At 47.8% G+C, this 26922-nt stretch overlaps 1 protein-coding gene across 10 annotated transcripts in view; it reads left to right on the plus strand.

Moving 5' to 3' along the window:
• The window catches only part of CACNA2D4 (calcium voltage-gated channel auxiliary subunit alpha2delta 4), a 394977-nt gene that overhangs the window by 98720 nt on the left and 269335 nt on the right, over positions 1-26922 (plus strand). The window lies entirely within an intron of this gene.

Below are 26922 nucleotides of genomic sequence, written 5' to 3' on the forward strand. Positions count from 1 at the left end.
GTGTGTCGGCACCGCCGCGGTCGGATCTCTGCTACACGCCACAGTCCCCGCTTGGATTACTTCCTCCTTGCGTCCCGCGTGACTCCTAAGCTCCGCCTTACGCATGATGCCCCTGATGAGTCGAATGACGAAACGCGTAGGGCGGAGCTTAGGAGTCCAGCCTGACTCCGCCCCTTGGGGAGTCTCAGGCTACTGGAAGGTTTCCTTATCTCTAGAGCAGTATTGCCCATACTGTCTCTAATTTCCTGTGCTATACTCAAAGTACTACCGTTACACCAAACACATTATCCAGGTGTCCAGAGGTTAGCAATATATCTGTATTATCGGTAATTCTGCAGATCATCAATAATCAGGTATATATCTGTATTCTTGGTGATACTGCAGATCACCAATAATCAGATTCTCTCTGCGTGCTGACACAGATCGTTACACTCCCATATTATCTTTACTTGATGGAATCCTCCCCTTCTATGTGAAACAACTGCCCAACCATTATATGGGAAACCCGTCTTCCGTTTTTAACATTCATGTAAAGCAGTCCTTTTCTTTTATGTTTGGCCGCATTGGGCAGCGGCTCCCTTCTTGCATGTGTTCCACATTTTCAGCCTACCTTTTACATTTATAGTCTCCTCTTCCATATCAAGCCGCCCCTCTTCCATGTCTAGCCACCCCCGAGAAGCAGCTGCCCAAGGCCCGGGCTTTTGTGGCCTTTCCAGAAATCTATCCCACTGATAGAGAGGAGAATCTTGGGTAAATTTAAGACCATGACATGTACTGTACTGTTGTTGTGGTTTCCTGCAAACTTCCTAAAAAAGTGTTCAGCTGCAGACTGAATGTGATTTTTACAGCATTCAGTTACAAAATTATGTGTATAGTGATTATGTTTAAATAGATTGTTGTACTAAAGTGAAGTGATCCTTTAAAGGGAATCTAAACTGAGATGGATATGAATTTTTCCTTTTAAAACAATACCAGTTGCCTGACTCGCCTGCTGATCCTGTGTCTCTAATACTTTTAGCCACAGCCCCTCAACAAGCATACAAATCATTTGCTCTTACTGAAGTCAGACTGAATTAGCTGCATGCTTGTTTCTGGTGTTATTCAGCCACTACTGCAGCCAAACAGATCAGCAGGACTGCCAGGCAACTGGTATTATTTAAAAGGAAACATCCATATCCGTCCCAGTTAAGGTTCCCTTTAATAAATACAGGTTTTCCAGTATTTATTTTTTTCAACTACAAGATATATACAGTTACCAGTAAATATTGTACGTCACTCAAGCAGTAGCTAAATGTATTTTTATTATTAGTCTCAAAAGGACTAAAAAAATTTACCCTGTACCCCATAAAACCAGTCTGGTGTGAGTGCTCATGGGACCATCTACATACAATCACACATGCATCATACACACAAAGCCATATAACTCATAGGTTAGTCGGGTGACAGGTGATGCAGAAATTTATCAACTGTGCAACCACATGATAACACTAGAGATGGCTCGAACCTCCGATTTTAGGTGCGCGAACCTCGGACGCGAACTACTGCAAAAGTTCGGGTTTGCGTGAACTTTGCAAACCGCAATAGACTTCAATGGGAAGGAGAACTTTGAAAATTACAAACATTTATGCTGGCCACAAAAGTGATGGAAAAGATGTTTCAAGGGGTCTAACACCTGGAGAGTGGCATGGCGGAGTGGCATACACGCCAAAAGTCCCGGGGAAAAATCTGAATTTGACGCACAGCAGCGTTTTAGGGGCAGAAATCACATTGCATGCTAAATTGGAGGCCTAAAGTGCTTTAAAACATCTTGCACGTGTATACATCAATCAGGTAGTGTAATAAGTGTACTGCTTCACACTGACAGACCAAACTCACAGTGTAACGCACCTCAAACAGCTGTTTGTGTAGTGACGGCCATGCTGGACTGGTGCGCACCATGGCCAGAGTGCAGGCGATAGCAGTTTTCAAGCCCATATGGTCGCCGGGCTGGGGTAGCTCAATGACAGAACAACAGTGACTGCCCAGCTGATCGAATTTGGTCTGTCCACAATGAAGCAAGAACCTTATTATCTTGGGTGTGCACCCCCCCCAGACACTAATATAGGCGGCGGTCATTGCTTCATTGTGATACGCAAGCCCCTTTACCGCGGCAAGGTAACGATCAAGAAGGGGAATTGACACATGTACATGCCTTTTGTTTTGTTGTTGCAGCCGCAGTGCAGCCAGAAAAATTAGGCAGGCATGTACACACACCAGAAAAAAATGTTGTTGGTTTTGATAGAAATTCAGGAATCCACCTGGAGTCCTGGACCCTGTTGGTGGTGGCGGAGAAGGCAGTCAAGCGGCCTGCAGGCAGAGATGCTGTGTGTGGGGACTGGCTTAGTCTTCGGGTGGGCAGTATCCCTCCAGGATCCATGCTTCAATCATTTTGATAAAGGTGATGTACTGAACACTTTTTTGACCTAGGCGACTTCTCTTCTCAGTGACAATGCCTCCAGCTGCGCTGAAGGTCCTTTCTAACAGGACGCTTGAGGCAGGGCAAGACAGAAGTTGGATGGCAAATTGTGAAAGCTCCGGCCACAGGTCAAGCCTGCGCACCCAGTAGTCCAGGGTTTCATCGCTGCTCATAGTGTCTACATCCACACTTAAGGCCAGGTAGTCGGCTACCTGCCGGTCGAGGCGTTGGTGGAGAGTGGATCCGGAAGGGCTAGGGCGAGGTGTTGGACTAAAGAATGTCCGCATGTCCGACATCACCATGAGATTGCTGGAGCGTCCTGTCCTTGCCTGCGTGGACATGGGAGAAGGATTACTGGCAGTGGTACCTTTATTCCGTTGTGCTATGACGTCACCCTTAAACGCACTGTAAAGCATAGTTGCCAGCTTGTTCTGCAAGTGCTGCATCCTTTCTGCCTTCAGGTGAGTTAGTAACATCTTCACCACTTTTTGCTTATACCGAGGGTCTAGTAGCGTGGCCACCCAGTACAGGTCATTCCCCTTGAGTTTTTTTTATACGGGGGTCCTTCAACAGGCTGGAAAACATGAAAGCTGCCATCTGCACAAATTTGGATGCAGACGTACTATCCATCTCCTCTTGCTCTTCCTCAGTGATGTCAGGTAAGTTCTCCTTCTCTCCCAGCCACGAAGAATACCATGGGAAAGTTGAGCAGCACAAGCCCCCTGCGACGCCTGCTGCGGTTTTTCTTCCGCCGCCTCCTCAAAAAAACACCTTCCTTATCATCTGACTCCTCTTCCCCACACGACTCATCCTCCTCCTCCCCCCTCTGTGCTGCCGCAGGTGTTGAGGAAACATCTGGTTCTGCAGAGAATTGATCCCACAACTCTTCCTCCTGTTCCTGTTCATGCTCCTCCACAGCTTGATCCACCACTCTATGCACGGCACGCTCCAGGAAGAAAGCATAATGGATCAAGTCGCTGAGGGCGCCTTCACTGCAACTCACCATGTTTGTCACCTGCTCAAATGGCCGCATGAGCCTGCAGGCATTTCGCATGAGTGTCCAGTACTTCGGCCAGAACATCCTGATCTCCCCAGATCATGTCCTTTTACTGTAGTTGTAGAGATACTGGTTGACGGCTTTCTCCTGTTGTAGCAGATGGTTAAACATCAGTAGCGATGAATTCCAGCGAGTTGGGCTATTGCAAATCAAGCACCTCACCGGCAAGTTGTTTCTCCACTGAATATCGGCCAAGCGTGCCATGGCGTGTAAGACCGCCTGAAATGCCCACACACCTTCCTGGACTGCTTCAGGATGTCCTGTAAGCCTGGGTACTTACACACAAATCTCGGAATTATTAGATTCAGCACATGTGGCATGCAGGGTACATGTGTCAACTTCCCCAAATTCAAAGCCGAAATCCAGGTGGTGTGGGGTCAGCCACTGATCCACCTGTTTGTTAAGAGCAGCCAGGAGAACTGCTCCAGTGTGACTCTCCATTTTGAGGCAAGACATGTCTAAGATGGTGTGACTCCGTCATACCTGGCATGCAGCATAGGCCCTGGGGAGCTGGGGGTGTGTAGCTGGAGAGGAGATCACAGCACCAGTAGAGTAGCACTGCCACTCAGCCAAGGAGGAGGAGGAGGACAACAGCGAAGAGGATGTAGCAGGAGGAGTAGGAGGAGAAGGAGAGGAGGTGTCAGCAGGCTTGCCTGCAAGCCGTGGAAGTGTCACAACTAGGTCCGCTGCACAGCCACGTACTCTCTGCTTGCCAGCGGTCACCAGGTTGACCCAATTGGCTGTATAAGTAATGTACCTGCCCTGACCGTGCTTGGCAGACCAGGCATCCGTGGTCAGATGGACCCTTGACCCAACGCTGTGTGCCAGAGATGACACCACTTGCCTTTCAACTTCATGGTACAGTTTGGGTATCGCCTTTTTTGAGAAATAATTGCAGCATGGTATCTTCCACTGCGGTGTCCCACTGGCCACAAATTTTCAGAAGGCCTCAGAGTCCACCAGCTGGTATGGTAACAGCTGGCGAGCTAACAGTTCCGCCAAGCCAGCTGTCAGACGCCGGGCAAGGTGGTGACTGGCAGACGTTGGCTTCTTCCGCTCAAAGATTTCATTTGCGGACATCTAGATGCTGCTGTGGGCAGAGGAGCAGGAACCTCTCAAGGTGAGAGGCGGAGTAGAGGAGGGTGGCTGTGAAGGTGCAAGGGAGAAAGCGGCTGAAGATGATGCTACTGAAGGAGGAAGAGGAGAAGGAGGGTGGCTTTGCTTTTGTGTGCTGCTTTTCCTCAGGTGGTCTTTCCATTGCAGTTTGTGCTTTTTCTCCATGTGCCTTTATAAGGCTGTTGTCCCTACGCAGGTGTTGGCCTTTCCACGGCTCAATTTTTGGTGGCAGAGAGAATAGATGGCATTGCTCTCATCTGAGGCGGACACGCACAAAAATTTCCACACCGCTGAGCCCTGGGGTGATGGCACTATGGTGGCGTCTGCAGCTGACGTTGAAGGGCATGTTGGCTGGCTGTCCAAATGTGGCGATACATGGCGCCGGGCACTGCAACCGGCTGTTTCTGACGACGAGCTCCCCCTGCTTCTTTCAGCAACTCATCTCCTCCTACTCCTCTCTGACTCCCACTCTGAACTGTCCCCGTGGTCATCTTGTCTATTAGGATCCCACGTGGCATTCATGGCAGTATCATCATAATCATCATCATCATCATAATCATCCTTCCCAGCTTCGCTTGTATCAGACACCTCCAAAACTGCACCAACAGCAGGTACTTCATCCTCCTCCTCCTCACACCTTACGTCCATGGTGTCGCCTAACTCAGACATATGAGGTGATGTAACTTGCTTAGCGCCTTCATCTTGTTGTAACAATAATGGCTGTGAATCAGTGAATTCCCCACCAAATAACTCCTGCGAAGTGTCAAATGTAGCAGATGTGGTGCTTGGAGTAGCGCTGGTGGCTGCAGAAGATGAGGTATTCTGTGTTAAATAGTCAACTACGTCCTGACAATCTTGGGAGTTGATGGGACGTGCCTTCTTCTGAGCACTATACTTTGGTCCAGGGCCGCACAAAATCACGTCAGCACGACTTCGAACAGACCTGCCGGGTGGCCTGCCTCTGGGTCTGCCTCTGCCTGTTGTTTTGTCCATATCGGGGGATGAAGTGGAAGGTATGCACTGACTTGAGTAATACAATGTGCAGTCACACAGGTGCAGTGGAAGGTATGCAGTGACTGGTATTACAATACAATGTGCAGCTGTCACACAGGTGCAGTTAACAGGTATGCACAGACTGGTATATAAAACAGCGTGCGGTCACACAGGTGCAGTGAACAGGTATGCAGTGACTGGTATTACAAATGTGCAGCTGTCACACACACACAGGTACCCTGAACAGGTATGCAGTGACTAGTATTAAAAATGTGCAGCTGTCACACACACAGGTACCGTGAACAGGTATGCAGTGACTGGTATATAATATAACACCATGCGTGCGGTCACGTAGGTACACTGAACAGGTATGCAGTGACTGGTATCAATACAATGTGCAGCTTTCACATACACAGGTAAAGTCAACAGGTGCAGTGACTGGTATGTAACACTGCGTGCTTCTGTCACACAGGTGCAGTGAACATGAACAGGTATGCAGTGATTGGTATTACAAATGTGCAGCTGTCACACACACAGGTACCGTGAACAGGTGCAGTGACTGGTATATAGCACTGCGTGCTTCTGTCAAGCAGGTGCAGTAAATATGAACAGGTATGCAGTGATTGGTATTACAAATGTGCAGCTGCCTGTCACACACGTGCAGTGAAAAGGTAGGCACTGAATGTGCTGGGCCTGGCAGTGGCACAGTAGGAATTAGCAAGGGGCCAAGGGCCAGCTGCGATTGACTGACAGGGCTGTATATGCAAGTGTCAGTGGGACACACACAAAAAAAACAGAAATAGATCACAAGAACAACATTAGCTCTTAAAAGAGCTGTTGAGCGTTGCTTTTTCGCAATAAGTATCAGCAAGGAGCAAGCTAACAAGCCTAACAAGAGCCTAACTAAGTTTTTCCTATATCTACAGCAGGTTTCTCTCCCTTCTCTAATTACTGCAGCCACACGAGTGAGGGAAATGGCCGACGCGGCCTGCGTTTTATGAGGGGGGGGGGGGGGGGGGCTCCAGGAGGGAGTGTCTGCGGACTGTGATGTAGAGGGTCAAAGTTGAGCCTAATGATTTTTTTATAGGGGGCGGGTCGAACTTGCATATAGTTCGCGGTTCACCGCAAACGCGAACCACGGAAGTTCGCGTGAATCGGTTCGTAGTCGAACCGTTCGGGTTATCTCTGGATAACACATGCATAGGTTCACAGCACATGAATTTTGTAATTGTGGTGAAAAAAAGTCAGCTTTAGGGCTGGTGCACACTACAAGAGCTTTTCTAAGCGCATTGTGATTTTTAGGGCCCGTTCTCACTTAGGCGATTAGCGGATGAATACAGCTAATGGCTGAAGAGCTAGCGCTTTTTAAAGCTCCAACGCAATGTTACCCTATGGCAGTGATCTCACTGCCGTGATTGCTGCCGATCATGGGTGTTTTGTGATTAGCAGCAATCGCAAAACGTGTTCCCTGCAGCATTTTGCCGTGATTGCGTTACAGTGCTTATAAAAGCGCTGATTGCAATCGCTCTGAATCTCAAGAGTGTACAGTTTTTTTTTTTTTACTGTGCTAATCGTGGTAAAATCACCCGTGCAAAACGGTAGCGCTACGTGCTACTACGTGTTTTGCTACTTTTGAGTGTGAATGGGCCCTAAAAAGCTCTTGATAATGTTATCCTATGTGGGTGTTCACACTGTAACAAAGTGATTTTGCAAAAACTGCCCATAGCATTGCATTAGCAAGAGCTTCTAAAATCTCAAGTGTTTAAAAAACTTTTGTAGTGTGCACCAGCCCTCAATCCTACTAGTCTGTTTTCAACTTGAGTCTCCTTTTGGATCCCCAAATGACTTTCCAGCGTTTAACTGCAACAGGCAAGTGTAAAGATGGAAATTGGACAACCAGACTTTGCAACCAATCTCCAATTCCAAGTCAATATACAGCAAAAGACTGAAGTCAAGATATGCAATACTTCACATTTTCCCCATTATGATGAGATGTAATTAACCACCCTGGCGGTATGGACGAGCTGAGCTCGTCCATACCGCCAATGCTATTAGCGGTAATGACGAGCTGAGCTCATCATGCAGTAGCAGGGACTCACCAGCGCGATCGGCGGCGTGTCCGCTGCTCCCGCTGCATCTGTCGGCTCTCCCAGCCTGTCTCCTTCTCCCTCCCGGGCTCCATGCGCACTGATCGCCGCATAGGCAACATGGCAATCCCAAGCTCCTTCCTGTGATGCAATCCATGCGCCCCTTGCTGGCCACCGCATGAATTACATCACTAAATGACTCCGTACACAATGTAATCCAATCCTGTTACAATAATTCAAAGTTGTTTAGCAAACACACCTGTACACAGTATAAAAAGGCAGATCTGTAAGGTCCCGTTTCCACTGTGGCGGAAACCGCTGCGATTCCGCACATGAATCGCACGGGGAAAATCTGCCATAGGGGAGAATGTCGCTGCCGGCCGAATCTCTTGCGGTAGCGATTCGGCCGGAACCCCCAACAGAATTTGCGGCGGAGGCTGCGATTCCCATAGCCGTGCATGGCACGGCTCATAGGATTCGCCTGCGATCCCACCCACCCGCTCAGTGCTGGCGTGCGTCTCGCACAAGTGGAAATGAGCCCTTACTGATTCTTCCTCTTTCAGAGTCCCAGTGTCCAATTGCTAGTCTGCTTGTCAGCTAACTCTTGTGATTTCTGTGCTTTGAGCGATTTCCTGCCTTTGCTTCATACATATTGCAGTTCTAGTCTTTCTAAAGGCGCTGTAATCTCTGTGTGATTTTATTTGCTGCAACTTTTTTTTGTTTTTGTCACTGACCACTCGCCTGTGCTTGACCCCGTTTCCAGCTTGGGGTCATAGCCTCGGGCTCCCGGAGGCGTCTGTGTGACGAGGCGCTACTGGATGTTTTGGAGGGTGGTGACGATGAGGAGTCTTTTCTTGGCGATTCGTCGGACAGCGATGCACCTGGTGACCTGTCCTCAGAGTCAGAGAGCAGTGATGATGACACCGAGGAGACCGTGAGTCGTGCATGCACATGGTGTGAGCTGGAGAACCCGGATGCTAGCCCCGCCACCCAGGTTTCCTTTCACTGGGGCACCTGGGCAGAAGTGTGAATGTGACCACAACCTGCTGTGCTACCTCAAACTTTTTTTGACTGAGGATATCATTCAGCATATCGTTGAGGAGACCTACCGGTACACAGCGCAGCAGCAGGGTGCTCCTCCAAGCAGGTTCTCCAGGAGCAGGAGGTGGGAACCTGTCACTCCAGATGACATCTGGCTATTCCTGGGCCTCATCTTCCTCCAGAGAGTGATCGGGAAGCCGCTGCAGAAGTGGTACTGGTCCAAAAACCGGATGATTGCCACTCCCTTCTTCGGGTCTGTGATGCCGGAGTACCGCTTCTCCCTCATAATGAAGTATCTCCACTTCGCCAACAACGAGGACTTTGATGAGGCCACCCATCCCCGCTCCCAGGCTGAAGAAGATTTGGGAGATATACCAGGCGATTGTAGGCAATTTCCCGGGATGCCTACATTTCGGAAAGAGACATCACAGTGGACGAGAGTCTCATGGCCTACAATGGACGACTCAGCTGGGTGAAGTACATCGCCTCCGAAAGGGCTCGTTTCGGGATTAAGTCCTTTATGTTGTGCGAGGCCCAGTCCGGGTATATCTGGAACTCGGTGGTGTACATGGGCAAAGGCACCAAGTTTTCTCCACAATACAGTGAGTACGGGTGTGCTACCGCATCTGTCCTGACACTCATCGAGCCGTTGCTGGGTCAGGGGTATTGTCTGACCACAGACAACTTCTACACATCCCCTGAGCTGTACAACCACCTGATCCAGCACAAGACGGATGCCTACGGCACGGTAAGGGCCAACCGTCACCAAATGCCACCGGCCTTTTCTGCCAGGAAGCTAAATAAGGGTGAGGTTGTTGCCTGGCAGAAGGGGAAAATGATGGCTCTCCGGTGGAAGGACAAGCGGGATGTTTGTGTCCTAAGTACGGTGCACAATGCTTCTACTGTGCACACCACCACCAGAGGTAGCAGGGAAGTAGACAAGCCCCAAGCTATACTGGATTACAACCAGACCATGGGAGGTTTGGACAGGGCTGACATTCTACCTGGCTGTCCGCAAGCAGAAAAAGTACTATATCAAAATTTTCAGGCACCTCCTTAACAATGCCTCTGGAACGCTTTTGTGCTGTTCAAAAAACGCAGTGACAGCCTTGTGGTTCACCATCACTTTGTATGGCAGTTATGTGAAGCCATTTATTTGAAGCACCCCCAGTGGAGTCCAGTAGAGTGGGGCACAGTGCGTCCTACATTGTCAATCCAGAGAGACTGACTGTACGCCACTTTGTTGAATACCTGCCAGCGACAAGCAACAACCGACCAGAAGGTGTGCGGTCTGCTGCGCCAAAAAAGGCCCTGACTGTTAGGCTTGGTGGTATATTCTCCACAGTCAGCACATGGTGTATATCCTGATGTGAAGGAGTTACACACGCTAGCACAAGGAACCATGATATCCCCAATTTAGTGGAGGAGAGAACTGACTCCCGTAGGAGATGTGGCACACAGAGCAGGCGTAGATCCGAGCAACCACAAACAATACTTAAATACAATGGATACGATATTCCTAGCGTGTTACAATTACAGCTATCAATGAAGCTACAAATGACTGACTAACATATGTATATATCGGCGATGAACTGATATATAAAATAAGCAAGGAACGCTAGCTAGGAACTGGAACAATACAAGAAACAGGACTCAGAAGGATTCGCTACTTCTATGCAAAAGTGAGCGCAATCCACGCAAGGTAACAGGAACAGGACTAGGAAGGATTCGCTACTTCTACGCAGAAGTGAGCGCAATCCACGCAAGGTAGCAGGAACAGGACTCAGAAGGATTCACTACTTCTACGCAGAAGTGAGCGCAATCCATGCAAGGTAACAGGAACAGGACTGAACTAACTAAACACGGGTGATCACGATACGCGCAACCTACCAAAGCGTGCTAGAAACTGACTGACTGAACACAGGATTTAAACAGCTCGAGTACGTATATATCAGCGACACTGATGTATTAACGTAACATGAATACAAGGAAAATAACAAATGCGCTAGTATGCGTATATATCGACGATGAACCAATATATGATGCAAGACCAGCAAAGTAGCAAATACCGATAAACAGGATCAGGACCAGAAGGACTCGCTGACCCCTTCGCAGGAGTCAGTGCAGTCCACACGAGATCTAGGAGCGAGGGGGGCCCAGACAGAGTAACAGACTGATCTGAAATTATGATAGCCCGTGGAGCCTTGCAGGAGGCAAATCTTTATACTGAGGTCATCCAATGGCAGCAGACATGCAGATTCCCACACAGGTGAATGGTAATTATTCAATCCTGAGCTGGCCAGAACTGCAGAGCCACTGCAGATGGAATCAGCAACTAGTTTGAGTGCAAACCAAACTATGCAAGCAAATGCATGTAATGGCATCAGAACTGCTTGGGTTGCAATACCACTGCAGCCAGCAGTACACGCTGCAGAAGCGATCGTGACACTGACGGCAAAAAACTCCGGAAGGAGACCCGTACCTATTGCCCGGACTGCGATGTGGCACTTTGTGTAATACCTTGTTTCAAGGTATACCACACGAAGGAGGTATTTTGAGGTATATAATATATTTGTTTTTCTGCCTCCATTTATTTCTGCCTTTATTTTCTGCATATTACTGCATTTATTTATTTGTATTACTTATTATTTATTACTCCACTGATTAAAAATGCAAGCTATTTCTGTTTGTCATTAATAAATGTTATTTTATTTTTTACAAGAATTTGTGTTTGACACTTTTATTATACTCATAATGTATACTAAGCTCTTGCTTGACTCATTTTGGTAAGTTACAGGAAAAAGGTTATGAAAATTGTGACGGACGAGCCGTGAGACCAGAAAACGCAATCACAATCAGTTTCCTGCCTCGATTGTCGTTGCGTTGCCAAATCTGGATTGTCTGTCTGAGGATACCAGGCAGTCAAACCTGGGGTCTCTCCCTCCCCCAGCAGAGAAATAGTTCAGTAACCTAAGGTACAGGGTGCCTGTCATTTGTATTTAGCATGTGACTGGAATCTGGGCCTTAGCAGAGGTGTCAATTGCTTCAGCCATATGGCTGCCTGAAAGGAAGCCAGGAAGCTAGCTCCCCAGGTGACCCTGGAAGAGCTAGCCAGTGCAGCACCGATGGGGGCAGATTTGAATGCATGTGTTGTATGATTTCTGTTTGTTACATGGAGACCGTGTATAACACAACTAGCAAATTCATATAGTCTTATTCATTAAAATCTGCCCAATGTGCTGATATAAAATTCATCGCCATAACCCGTCCGGTTATTGATGTACGACCCTTCTCAGGAACTGGACACCCACTGCCCTAATCACGTCTGATGTGATTAATCTATATTTTCTGACAATTATGAATCTGCTATACACCTAAATATGACATGTATCATTTATGAGTTACCGCATTTTATAAGTTTAAACCTAAAATCTCTCTCAGAGGGAATGAACTGTCATTGGTGGGTAATTCAGAGGGGGCAGGCGTTGCCATGCCCCCAAACCAGCTTCATCAAAAGCACATTGCCAGCAGGCGGACCTCAGTTTTCCCCTGTGTACCATCACCTGATCAAGCTAGCCAGAGGACCATGTGGCTGGTGGCCATTTTCCTGAACTGAAACAAAGGACATTTTCCATGTGCTCAGATTTTCCCAGAAAGGACATATTTCCACAAACCTAAGTATTTTATTCCATTTTTTTAATCCATACTGCGCTATTAATGTCTCTAATTGTTGATTTTAACGATTTTCTGTATATATTAATTATTCATATTGCATATTCAATAAATTACGCTAACGTCCTTTATTTATCCAGCTACCATATTATTCAGCCACACAAACTGAACCCCAGTTTCTGAAGAGTCGCTACTATTGTTGATAGCTAGATAAAATAAAGTGTGTTTAACCGTTTTTATTTGCAGGTCTAGAGTCAGTCGGTCAGTGGGCTCCTCTGTCCCATGGTAACAGAGGTGGTGGCAGTTATACCCTGAAATAGTGCGTAATTTGTATTACCGTAACTCACAGGCTCCCTTCTAGTCGGTCTGCTGCCAAAATTCCTGCGGTTTCTGCGCACCGATTGTGACCACAGATTGCATGGTCTGTGTGCTGAAACCGATTGGAAGGCATTGTGCGGTCTGGCCACTAGGGGCCCTCTGACAAAAATTAATTGTACCACTTTTTGCATGGAAATCCTGGGGAAATGTAACGCCAGGGTGGTTAAGTTGATGTGGTGCTGAAGCTAAAGCTACTCGCAGGCTCTGCCAAACTACTATAGTTTTACAGCAGAAAGCCATAACATTCCCCTGCAACCGAACTCTAAAAATCCTCTGGCAACCCAACCAACACAGGAAGTTTGGCTGTAACCCAGAAGCTACATGCCACTCCTTCCATTCACATCCAGCTAGTAATACAGCTCTCAGCCCACCTTTCTCATGGAATGTGGGAGGACTTGGATGAGCGGGAATGTCTTCATCTTCAGAGTTACAGCTGAACTTCCTGTGTTTTTGTTTGGGTTGCCAGTGGATCTTCTTTAAACATTTAAAACATTTTGGGTTTTTTCTAAATTTTCAGAATAAAGTCAAAGAATGACAGAACAAACAATTCAGATAAAGGGAAGTACCCCAAGAAAGCAATTAGATATATGAACAAACATGTGAAGGAAAAGAGCCCATCTAATTCTCTTCTAATTTTAACACTATGGCCCATATGCAATTCACTTTTTCACCTGCGTTTTCTCCTAGGTGATAATTTTTTAACTTGTCAATAAAATGCCTTTTAAGCCACCAGCAAGCAAGAAATACTCAAAATAATTTTAATAGTACTTTCTCAACTACTTTTTGGTACTTCTTTAGTTGAAAAGTGCTGGAAAGTTATTTTAAATTGAAGATGAAAAATTATCTCCTAGGAGAAAACTGAGGTGAAAAAGTGAATTGCATTTGGCCCTATGGCCCATATGCAATTCACTTTTTCACCTGAGTTTTCTCCTAGGAGATAATTTTTAATCCTCAATGTAAAATAACTTTTTAGCACTTTGCAATGGAAAAAAAAGTACCAAAAAGTAGGTAAAACATTACTGTAAAAATATTTTGAGCATTTGTTTTCTTGCTGGTGGCTTAAAAGGCATTTTATTTTAAGTTGTAAAAATATCACCTTGGAGAAAACACAGGTGAAAAAGTGAATTGCATATGGCCCCATGTATCAAATCAAGATCCATAATCTTAGCTAGATTAAAGTCCCTGGCCCATATGCAATTCTTTTTTTCACCTGAGTTATCTCCTAGGTGATATTTTTAAACTTGTCGATTAAATGCATTTTAAGCCACCAACAAGCAAGAAAATACTTATAATAATTTTGATAGTACCCTTTCACCAACTTTTGGTACTTATTTAGTTGAAAAGTCCTGGAAAGTCATTTTAAAACAAAGATGAAAAATTATCTCCTAGGAGAAAACTCAGGTGAAAAAGTGAATTGCATATGGCCCCCAGATGGATTAGAACTTTAATCTAATGTGTAATGATATGTGTGGCATGGAGTCGGCGAAAACGAAACTAGCTGATGGCGGGGGACCAGAGGATCCGGGAGTGACTGACTGCGAGGGCACAGGATGGCTGCAGGGGGCTGGTAGAAGCCCCAGGTAAGTGAAACTCATTTTTTTTTCAATGGGGTTTAGGTTTCCTTTAAGGACCAGAGACTTCTTAGTTGAAAAACCGGGGCTCACCAATGTCACGCAGCATGGACCCGTCTCTCTCTCCGTTCACGTTGCTCTCCACTGTGCACCAATCACAGTGATCACAGGGTCAGGAGCCAATTAAATTGGTTCTTGACCAGCTCACGGAGCTCTGCTGTCATACTGACTGAGGAGCGAATGGGCTGCAGCAATGGGAGAGCAACGCCATTGGCAGTAGCATTGAGAGTGCGTACCACGATAATTGAAATCTGCGCCCTGGCAGGGATAACAGGTCCAAAACAGGACATAGATTTCAAATACTGCAGTCCGGAAGCAGTTAAAGGGCACCTGAGCTGTCACTATATATATGCCAGTATGTGTATTATGGGATACTTCTATTTACCTGTTTTCCGTTTTGGATGGACTTCATTGTGCTGCCCTGCCCCGTCTGTGGCTGTCACTGCAGCCAGTTGCACAGAGAGCAAAGAAGCTTTGCGTGCTCTGTTTAATTGTTTTCCCTGTAATGTTGCGCTCCTTTCTGGATGGGAGTCTTATGGGTATGCATACTTAACAAGTGCCGCTGTAACCCGGTCATGGAGTAGTGGAAAGTATGGAGGAAAATCTATGTGTGGTTTATTTGTATTTTCTGGTCAGCAGCAATGAGTACAGGAGCTGCTGACACAGGATCTTTGGTGCTATGTGGAGAGAGTAGGCAGCCAATGACCAAAATGGCTGCCGCACTCTGCAGAGAGGGAGGCGCGCGCTCACGTGACTTGCGCACGCCCCTTCATCTGATCAGCATGACTGTGTGGCTCTCAAGTAACAGGAAAGCGGCGCATGGTCAGTCAGAAACCTTCTCCTGCGCGAGAGGGAAAACCGTTAAGAAACTGGTTTTAACCAGCTTTTAGTCAGAACCGAGATTCGAGAGGTGGGCAGAGTGCGTGGACAGATGAGAGGGAGCCGAGCTTAGATCCTGTCACCTCCTTCACCCAAGTATACATAGGGAGTTACGTTTTGCACAACTCTGTGGTGAATGAACTCGGGAACAGGTTTTGGGGAAAGCCCATAAAGGTCAGGACCCTTGGCGGAAAAAGCAGAGGGAGAGTATTGTCCTTTATTTGGGGCCTTGCAACAATTCATCAAGCTCTGAAGTTTGTGTCTGGTATGGTAAATAATAGTATTACAGTTTATAATAAATTACTGGTATAAGTATTTGTAGGACATCCTGATTCCTATCTGGATTCTAGTATATGATACGTTTAGAATGAGAATCCAAGATGTTAGCTGGGTAATGTGTTGCTATTGTGTTGCTTATTTCCATCACTATGTAGGAGTTCTTCCACCTTGTCAGTATTTCTGATTTCTAAGAGCTATTATTGAATGTGTGTGCTGTTTCCCAGAGTCAGTGCGGTCTGTCCCTTCATGACAAATGGCCCATACTCACGGGCTACTTTTCTTGCCTGTCGCTAGCACACGGGTGCGTGTGCGCGACAGTTCGGCGACAGCTCGTCGCCAACTCCCTCCGCATACACACGCGGAAGTGGGACTAAAGATGCGACGGAAGCTGTCGCCGACGTTCCTCCTCCCTGCCGGAAACTCAATGCTCCGGCTTTCAGGTTGCTGTCGCTAGTCCGCATACACACGCGGACTAGCGACAGTTGCGGCGAAGTTGCGGCGGCAACTGTCGCCATGCGATTGACCGCCGCCAATCGCCTGGCGACAGCAGCGACGAGCGACAGTTCGGGGTGCGCGCCTCATACTCACGGGCGACCTGTCGCCGCAACACGCGCTCGCCACGTGGTTGCGGCGACAATTGTAGCCCAATATAATAGCTTGGCGGATGAGCTTTTTGTCCCTAGGCCTTCTCAAAGGACTAGAGGACATGATCTGCGCATGGAGGAAAAACGTTTTAGCCATTTATTTAGGAAAGGGTTCTTTACAGTAAGAGTGATTAAGATGTGGAATGCATTGCCACAGGAAGTAGTTATGGCAAACTCTATACCTGCATTTAAAGGGGGCTTAGATGCTTTCCTTGCGTTGAATGACATCCATGGCTACAATTACTAGGTAATGCCAATGATGTTGATCCAGGGATTTTATCTGATTGCCATCTGGAGTCGGGAAGGAATTTTTACCTTGTAAGGGTTTTTTCGCCTTCCTCTGGATCAACAGGGATATGTGAGGGAGCAGGCTGGTGTTGTACTTTGTACTGGTTGAACTCGATGGACGTATGTCTTTTTTCAACCAAAGTAACTATGTAACTATGTAACTATGTATGGGCCATTAGTTGTCTGGTGAGGGAGTTCTTATATTTTCCTAGTCTCCAGTTATGGCCCATACTCACGGGCTACTTTTCTTGCCTGTGGCTAGCACACGGGTGCGTGTACGCGAAAGTTCGGCGACAGCTCGTCGCCAAGTCCCTCCGCATACACACGCGGAAGTGGGACTAGGGATGTGACGGAAGCTGTCGCCGACGTCCCTTCCCCCTGCCGGAAACTCAATGCTCCGGCTATTAGGTTGCTGTCGTTAGTCCGCATACACACGCGGACTAGCGACAGTTGCGGCGAAGTTGCGGTGGCAACTGTCGCCATGCGATTGACTGCCGCCAATCGGCTGCCGACAGCAGCGACGGTTCGGGGTGCGCGCCTCATACTCATGGGCGACCTGTCGCCGCAACACGCGCGTGCCTTGTGGTTGCGGGGACAATTGTAGCCCGTGAGTATGTGCCATTACTGTTGTGGAGTAGGAGGAAGGAAGGGTCATTTGGGGATTACCCATCTGTCAGCTTATGAATGTCTTTCCTTACTTCCCTCTAAAATTGCAAGTTTGCTGCAGTTCCCCAAAAAATATAAATGAGGGAGCCTCTCTCATTGTGATGTCTCCAGTATGTGGGGGAAAAAACAGGAAACAGATAATTTTGTGTGCTGGCTTCTGAATGAAACTGAAGACTCATGCAAGTATTAATATCTTTTGCCACTTATCAGGAAATATATGAAAACAAAGTTTCCCATTTGAGACATACGGATCTCCAAAGTGAGAGTTCTGCTAAAGTCATGATTTTTCTCTTGTGATAGGAGGAAATTACTCCAGTTAGATTTATGTGAAGCTTTGATTTTATAGTTGCTATATTGGGCAATATGTGGCAAGAGCAGGGAATACTCCCTTGTCACCTTCGAGTGTATTGATTGATATGTAGGTTAGGGAGTCTCCTTTTCTAGGCCTAATATAGGTGAGGAAGGGCCATGGAAAATTGGTGTTTTATTCCTAGATTTGGCAAAGCCTGTGTTTGGTTTATTAAAGTCTGTGTTTGGAGTTTTATTGCATGTTTTTGTTGGTTATTATACAGGGGATAGGAAGTCAAATAATTTTCCGTGGGGATTCATTGTTTTGTTTCTGTCTTTGCCAGCAAATGACCTGAGTTGGGATAGTGGCTGGAGGGTAGAATTCTAATGTAAGGAACTGCAATCTTTGGAGGCTGTCAGTTTGTAATTCAACCTAGGCGGCCTTTTATACCACACAAATTTAGGGAATGTAGTCTTGATATTTTTTTTAACTAATAGGCAGGAGTCTGACAGGGTCCTGTTAACCATCAATTTGGCTGCTGGGTAAACCCACTTAGTCAAAGTGGATGACTCGCCTCTTCTGCTTTCCAGCATGCTTTCCACTGTCCTCACTTCCTGCAATATCGTCCACTTACAATACAGTGAGTGGCATTGTAGGAAGTGACGACAGTCTAACGCACGCTGGAACGCGGAAGAGGTGAGTCATCCCCGCCCACTGCCTCTTACTAATAGTGGTGGCTGCTTCTGAGCTTAAGCTGGAGGGGGAGCGCAGATGGGGGTCCGACCCCCCTCCCCACCGCTGTGCCCAAAACCCCTTTCCTGCTGCTGGAACGCTTCTGAGAATGCAGTCACTTTGCATACTATAAAAACAAATTCCATAACATTACATTGTCAGTAATGGTGCATTTATTTCACACTTCCACACACTTGACTTTTATGTTATTTTTAGGGGGGTTGTGCTGACAGCAATACTAGAATAGCGTGGCGGCTGCTGCTGAGCTTCAGCTGGAGGGGGAGCGCAGAGGGGGGACCCAGGTGAGGGAAGGGAGATGGGGGACTCAGGTGAGGGAAGGGGGGGTCCGACTCCCCTCCCCGCCGCTTAAGCTGGAGGGGGAGCACAGATGGGGGACACAGGTGAGGGAAGGGAGATGGGGGACCCAGATGAGGGAAGGGGGGGTCCGACCCCCCCCCCCCCTCCCTGCCGCTTAAGCTGGAGGGGGAGTGCAGATGGGGGACCCAGGTGAGGGGTCTGACCCCCCCCCCCACCCCCCCCGCCGCTGTGCACCAATATGCCCTTCCTGCCTGCTACCCTCTTATGCGGCGTATGCTACGCCGCGGGTCCGCTAGTAGTCTTTAGAGGAGAACTGAAGAGAGAGGTATATGGAGGCTGCCATGTTTATTTCCTTTTAAGCAATACCGGTTGCCTGGCAGCCCTGCTGATCCTCTGCCTCTAATACTATTAGCCATAGCCCCTGAACAAGCATGCAGCAGATCAGGCGTTTCTGACTTTAAAGTCAGATCTGACAAGACTAGCTGCATGCTTGTTTCTGGTGTTATTCAGCTACTACTGCAGAGAAATAGACCAACAGGGCTGCCAGGCAACTGGTATTGATTAAAAGGAAATAAATATGGCAGCCTCCGTATACATCTTACTTCAGTTCCCCTTTAAATGATCTAGCTACTGTATAATATACTGTAGTTTGCAGTTTGTTGCACATATAAGTAAAGAGCCACAATTATAATTACAACAGAGAAAGAACATGTGTGCATCAACCAAGTGAACCCGACAAATCTGGCTTCGCAAATTTGGCCTATTGGCTAATCACAGACATTGCTCATGCAAATAAGCATTTGCTTTCGCATGCCTAAATATGCAGGGTCAAAAACCAAAAACCGCAAAACAATCGCCCTGCGGGAATTAGTTCATGCTATACAGCACTATCCAGGGGCGCCACGAGGAGGCTTCCCATTGCCCCCATACAACCGGGGGGCCGCGGGGGTCCCAGGCACTCTCACCGCCTGGAACCCACACAGCGGCACCCCGGAGGTGGAGGCTGGGGGGTGCAGGCGATCTCCCCAGCGTGGCCAGCGCCGGGAAGAGCCGCCCGCACACACCTCCCAAGATTAAAAACAGGCACTTACCTCAACGTCCATTGCGTTCTGCTACATGCGCATAACCTGGGCGCGACACATAAGGGGCGGACAGGCGCAAATAGCCTGCTCCAGGGCTCTCACCTCCTAAAACAAGCCACTCACTACCTGCCCTCAGAAAAAAGAAATACAATGCTAATTACAACAGAGAAAGAACATGTGTGCATCAACCAAGTGAACCTGACAAATCTGGCTTTGCAAATTTGGCCTATTGGCTAATAGAGTTGGGCCGAACCTTCCGCGGAAGGTTCGGTTCGCGTTAAAGTTCGCGAACCGCAATAGACTTCAATGGGGATGCGAACTTTGAAAAAAAAAAATTATGCTGGCCACAAAAGTGATGGAAAAGATGTTTCAAGGGGTCTAACACCTGGAGGGGGGCATGGCGGAGTGGGATACATGCCAAAAGTTCCGGGGAAAAATCTGGATTTGACGCAAAGCAGCGTTTTAAGGGCAGAAATCACATTGAATGCTAAATGACAGGCCTAAAGTGCTTACAAACATCTTGCATGTGTATACATCAATCAGGTAGTGTAATTAAGGTACTGCTTCACACTGACACACCAAACTCACCGTGTAACGCACCGCAAACAGCTGTTTGTGTAGTGACGGCCGTGCTGGACTGGTGCGCACCATGGCGAGAGTGCAGGTTTTGGTGGCTTTACAGCCCATATGGTCGCCTGGCTGATGTAGCTGAATGACAGAACAGTGACTGTCCAGCTGATCAAATTTGGTCTGACCACAATGAGGCAACGACCTTATTATCGTGGGTGTGCCCCCTGAGACACTCATCTAGGCGCTGGTCATTGCTTCATTGTGATACGCAAGCCCCTTCACCACGGCAAGGTAATGATCACGAAGGGGAATGGGCGCATGTACATGCCTTTTCTTTTGTTGTTGCAGCTGCCCGCAGTGCAGCCAGAAAAATTAGGCAGTCATGTACACGCACCAGAAAAATTATTACAGCGGCCGCTGCTAGCAGCGGCCTAAAAAATTCAGCAATCCGCCTGGAGTCCCGGACCCTGTTGGTGGTGGCGGAGAAGGTAGTCAAGCGGCCTGCAGGCAGACATGCTGTGTGGAGGGACTGGGAGCGACTTAGTCTTCTTGGGGCAGGCCAGGCAGCCAGTCACACGGCGTGCAGGCAGAGATGCTGTGTGTGCGGGGACTGACTTAGTCTTGGGGCGGGCAGCAGCCCTCCGGGATCCATGCCTCATTCATTTTGATAAAGGTGAGGTACTTAACACTTTTGTGACTTATGCTGGGAATACACGGTTCGTTTTTGCCTTCGTTTAAACCTTCGTTTCGATTGTGCCTTTTGTCCTTTTCGATCCCGAAATAATCGGTCATACGGTTAATATCACCACCCACGGTTCCGCTTTTTTTTTCGATTGTGATGGTTTCGTTTTTCCAATGATCGAAGGCTGCAAAGAAACGAAACGAAAATCCCTTTTTACAGGGACGGACTAGCATAAACGAATATATAATCGATCTGAACAGCCATCAAGCCTACCAATGGCTCGATTAGATGGATAAAGAGAGATAATATCAAACATGTTCGATCACTAGTCGTTCGTTTTTGGGGTCTATTAATCGAAACTATAATGAGATTATGACTATTTTCACATACGTTTTCAACACTCGATTCGTTTACCGAACAAATCGAAGGTTTAAACGAAGGCAAAAACGAACCGTGTATTCCCAGCATTAGGCGACTTCTCTGTGACAATGCCTCCAGCTGCGCTGAAGGTCCTTTCTGACAGGACGCTTGCGGCAGGGCAGGAGAGAAGTTGGATGGCAAATTGGGACAGCTCTGGCCACAGGTCAAGCCTGCGCACCCAGTAGTTCAAGGGTTCCTCATCGCTGTTCACAGCAGTGTCTACATCCACACTTAAGGCCAGGTAGTCGGCTACCTGCCGTTCCAGGCATTGGTGGAGGGTGGATCCGGAAGGGCTACGGCGAGGCGTTGGACTAAAGAACGTCCGCATGTCCGACATCACCATGAGATCGCTGGAGCGTCCTGTCTTTGACTGCGTGGACACGGGAGGAGGATTAGTGGCAGTGGTACCTTGCTGGCGTTGTGCCGTCACATCACCCTTAAAGGCATTGTAAAGCATAGTTGACAGCTGGTTCTGCATGTGCTGCATCCTTTCCACCTTCCGGTGAGTTGGTAACAGGTCCGCCACTTTGTGCCTGTACCGAGGGTCTAGTAGTGTGGCCACCCAGTACAGCTCATTCCCCTTGAGGTTTTTTATACGGGGGTCCCTCAACAGGCAGGACAGCATAAAAGACGACATCTGCACAAAGTCGGATCCAGTACCCTCCATCTACTCTTGCTCTTCCTCAGTGACGTCAGGTAAGTCAACCTCCTCCCCCCAGCCGCGAACAATACCACGGGAAGGTTGAGCAGCACAAGCCCCTTGCGATGCCTGCTGAGGTTGTTCTCCTGCCGCTGTCCCCTCCTCCTCCTCCTCCTCCCCCAAAGAAACACCTTGCTCATCATCCTCTGAGTCTGACTCGTCTTCTGCACATGACTTCTCTTCTTCCTCCTCCTCCCCCCTCTGTGCTGCCGCAGGTGTTGAGGAAACAGCTGGGTCTGATGAAAATTGGTCCCATGCCTGTTCCTGCCGTAACGGTTCCTGGTCACGCTCATTCACAGCTTCATCCGCCACTCTACGCACAGCACGCTCCAAGAAGTAAGCGTAGGGAATTAAGTCGCTGATGGTGCCCTCACTGCGGCTCACCAGGTTGGTCACCTCCTCAAACGGCCGCATGAGCCTGCATGCATTTTCCATCAGTGTCCAGTTGTCGGGCCAGAACATCCCCATCTTCCCAAACTGTTTCATTCTACTGTAGTTGTAGAGGTAGTGGGTCACGGCTTTCTTCTGTTCTAGCAGGCGGGAGAACATGAGCAGGGTCGAGTTCCAGCGAGTCAGGCTATCGCAAATGAGGCGTCTCACCGGCATGTTGTTTTTGCGCTGAATTTCAGGTATACAGTGGCGGGTTCACTAAACAGAACAGGTATACAGTGGCGGGTCCACTGAACAGAACAGGTATACAGTGGCGGGTTCACAGAACAGGTATGCAGTGGCAGGTTCACTGAACACAACAGGTATGCAGTGGCGGGTTCACTGAACAGGTATACAGTGGCGGGTCCACTGAACAGAACAGGTATGCAGTGGCGGGTTCACTAAACAGAACAGGTATACAGTGGCGGGTTCACTAAACAGAACAGGTATACAGTGGCGGGTTCACAGAACAGGTATGCAGTGGCAGGTTCACTGAACACAACAGGTATGCAGTGGCGGGTTCACTGAACACAACAGGTATGCAGTGGCGGGTTCACTGAACACAACAGGTATGCAGTGGCGGGTTCACTGAACAGGTATACAGTGGCGGGTTCACTAAACAGAACAGGTATACAGTGGCGGGTTCACTAAACAGAACAGGTATACAGTGGCGGGTTCACAGAACAGGTATGCAGTGGTGGGTTCACAGCACAGGTATGCAGTGGTGGGTTCAATGAACAGGTATACAGTGGCGGGTCCACTGAACAGAACAGGTATGCAGTGGCGGGTTCACTGAACAGGTATACAGTGGCGGGTCCACTGAACAGAACAGGTATGCAGTGGCGGGTTCACTGAACAGGTATGCAGTGGCGGGTCCACTGAACAGAACAGGTATGCAGTGGCGGGTCCACTGAACAGAACAGGTATGCAGTGGCGGGTTCACTAAACAGAACAGGTATACAGTGGCGGGTCCACTGAACAGAACAGGTATACAGTGGCGGGTTCACAGAACAGGTATGCAGTGGCAGGTTCACTGAACACAACAGGTATGCAGTGGCGGGTTCACTGAACAAGTATACAGTGGCGGGTCCACTGAACAGAACAGGTATGCAGTGGCGGGTTCACTGAACAGGTATACAGTGGCGGGTCCACTGGACAGAACAGGTATGCAGTGGCGGGTTCCCGAAACAGAACAGGTATGCAGTGGCGGGTTCACAAAACAGAACAGGTATACAGTGGCGGGTTCACTAAACAGAACAGGTATACAGTGGCGGGTTCACTAAACAGAACAGGTATACAGTGGCGGTTTCACAGAACAGGTATGCAGTGGTGGGTTCACTGAACAGGTATGCAGTGGTGGGTTCACAGCACAGGTATGCAGTGGTGGGTTCACAGCACAGGTATGCAGTGGTGGGTTCACAGCACAGGTATGCAGTGGTGGGTTCACAGAACAGGTATGCAGCCAGACAGGAACAAGTTATGCCTAACTAATCTTTCCCTGAGAGACAGTCTGCAGCAGCGCGCCCTACTCTCACTAACGCAGGCAGCACACGAGTGACCGTAATGGCCGCCGCTGCCTGCCTTATATAAGGGGGGGTGGGGCTCCAGGGGCTAGTGTAGCCTAATTGGCTACACTGGGCCTGCTGACTGTGATGTAGAGGGTCAAAGTTGACCCTCCATGTGCATTATGGGGCGAACCGAACTTCCGCAAAGGTTCGCCTGCGGGACGCGAACGCGAACCACTGAAGTTCGCATGGAACCGTTCGCAGGCGAACCGTTCGGCCCAACTCTATTGGCTAATCACGAGACATTGCTCATGCAAATAAGCATTTGCTTTCGCATGCCTAAATATGCAGGGTCAAAAACCAAAAACCGCAAAACAATCGCCCTGCGGGAATTAGTTCATGCTATACAACACTATCCAGGGGCGCCACGAGGAGGCTTCCCATTGCCCCCATACAACCGGGGGGCCGCGGGGGTCCCAGGCACTCTCACCGCCTGGAACCCACACAGCGGCACCCCGGAGGTGGAGGCTGGGGGGTGCAGGCGATCTCCCCAGCGTGGCCAGCGCCGGGAAGAGCCGCCCGCACACACCTCCCAAGATTAAAAACAGGCACTTACCTGAACGTCCATTGCGTTCTGCTACATGCGCATAACCTGGGCGCGACACATAAGGGGCGGACAGGCGCAAATAGCCTGCTCCAGGGCTCTCACCTCCTAAAACAAGCCACTCACTACCTGCCCTCAGAAAAAAGAAATGCAATGCTAATTACAACAGAGAAAGAACGTGTGTGCATCAACCAAGTGAACCTGACAAATCTGGCTTCGCAAATTTGGCCTATTGGCTAATCACGAGACATTGCTCATGCAAATAAGCATTTGCTTTCGCATGCCTAAATATGCAGGGTCAAAAACCAAAAACCGCAAAACAATCGCCCTGCGGGAATTAGTTCATGCTAAACAGCACTATCCAGGGGCGCCACGAGGAGGCTTCCCATTGCCCCCTGGGAATGGGTTGTATGGGGGCAATGGGAAGCCTCCTTGTGGCGCCCCTGGATAGTGCTGTATAGCATGAACTAATTCCCGCAGGGCGATTGTTTTGCGGTTTTTGGTTTTTGACCCTGCATATTTAGGCATGCGAAAGCAAATGCTTATTTGCATGAGCAATGTCTCGTGATTAGCCAATAGGCCAAATTTGCAAAGCCAGATTTGTCAGGTTCACTTAGTTGATGCACACATGTTCTTTCTCTGTTGTAATTAAAAGAGCCACAATTATCCTAGCACCTCTAATGACACATTTGTGTGCCTCCCACATCGTCAGTCATGCTTATATTGTCTTATCAGTCATGCTGTATTGTTTTGTGAAATGTAGTATATCCTTTGTTTCATCTGTTACTTTTTTTTTTTTTTTTGTGGGTGTATTTCGACTGGTCTTTTTGGATCAGTTGCTCACTAATGGATTTTTGGGATGTATACCCACTAAAATGTGTTTCCCATATACAGTCAATACATACATTTTCCCTCTGCAAATGTCTGAGTAAAGCTGCTCTCTTTTTAGGAATGTTTCACACCCTAGCATTTATAGTTGTCAATTCAAGTGGCTCGGTGTAGGGAGGGGTTTTGTCACCTGGGAACCCTGATCCCCGCTGTCCAGTGGATAATGACTGGTAGTAATCAGGGGAAAAAACAAACAAATGTAACATGTGTTATCATGTCTTTATTCAGTGACACATTGGTTATGTACTGTAGATTTTCTTTTACTTTTATAAGTGTCCACAACATCCAAGGTCGATAAATGTACAAGAGAAAGAACCAAGATATCCTGTGTACACATCAGCTCCACAGAAAAAAAACAGCTCTATCTATAATTGTTTATGTACATACTGGAGTAAACCTGGGCATTTTATTTATGGATCCTTGCCTCCCATTTACCTCTTTAGTGTTTTCAGAGTTGGTGGGCATACCATTTTGGACCATGCACTCTGCCTGGGCATGGCTATGTCCAATGTTTTTTTCAAATGATCATAGGCTAGTGTAGTAGAGTAAAAAATGTGTGGTTCATCTCACAGACCTCTATGTGAGGTTCAGTCTTTCTGGTGGCTTTGTGATTACAAAAGTGTCAATATATGGTCTGCCCATGGGTCTTTGGTGAAACTGTTGCCCTGGCATGCGCCTATCCAAATAACAGTATTGAGCCTTGCTCATATCACCCCATCTTCTTCAGCGCTCATGGCTGCCATAAAAGATGAAGTATGCGACTGATTGTTATCTGGGTCATGGCATTGCTTGCTCAGAGTTCTCTTCTGCCTCTGCCACCTTTTCCATACCCTGGTGGTGAGTACTGGGATCTCTGGTGAGACCAGACAGCTAATATATGCACATGGTGGTGCAGGAGCTGTACTATGTTTGTCTCCACGTGGCATTCTTGAACTCTGAACACCAGGGAATGTTTAATACTAGATTGTAGTAAAACAGTAAGACCTTCTGCTGTAAAACTATGGTATTTAAATAACTACCTAGGAGCATGATTAGTTCATGCCTTTCAGCAGCACATCAGACATTCTTCTTCAACACATTTTGGTATTCTGATTTAATAAATCTCTTTTAAATATCTCGGAACATCATTTTCTTCTTTTTTTTTATTTGAAGAACAACTATAATGAGGAGAATATGGAGCATATTCATATTTATTTCCTTTTAAACAATACCAGTTGCCTGACAGCCCTGCTAATCTAATTGGCTGCAGTAGTGTCTGAATAACACCAGAAACAAGCATGCAGATAATCTTCAGGTCTGACAATAATGCCAGAAACACCTGATCTGCTGCATGCTTGTTCAGGGTCTGTGTCTAAAAGTATGAGAGGCAGAGGATCAACAGGATAGCCAGTCAACCAGTATTGTTTGAAAAGAAATAGATATGTCAGCCTCCATATTCTTCTCACTACAGTGTCCTTTAACTATTCTTTAATAATCTAGATGTTTAGGGCCAGGTTGAGTTAGCACAGTGACTTAGA

This window comes from Hyperolius riggenbachi, chromosome 3, assembly GCF_040937935.1.
Source record: "Hyperolius riggenbachi isolate aHypRig1 chromosome 3, aHypRig1.pri, whole genome shotgun sequence".
NCBI classification, from domain to species: domain Eukaryota; kingdom Metazoa; phylum Chordata; class Amphibia; order Anura; family Hyperoliidae; genus Hyperolius; species Hyperolius riggenbachi.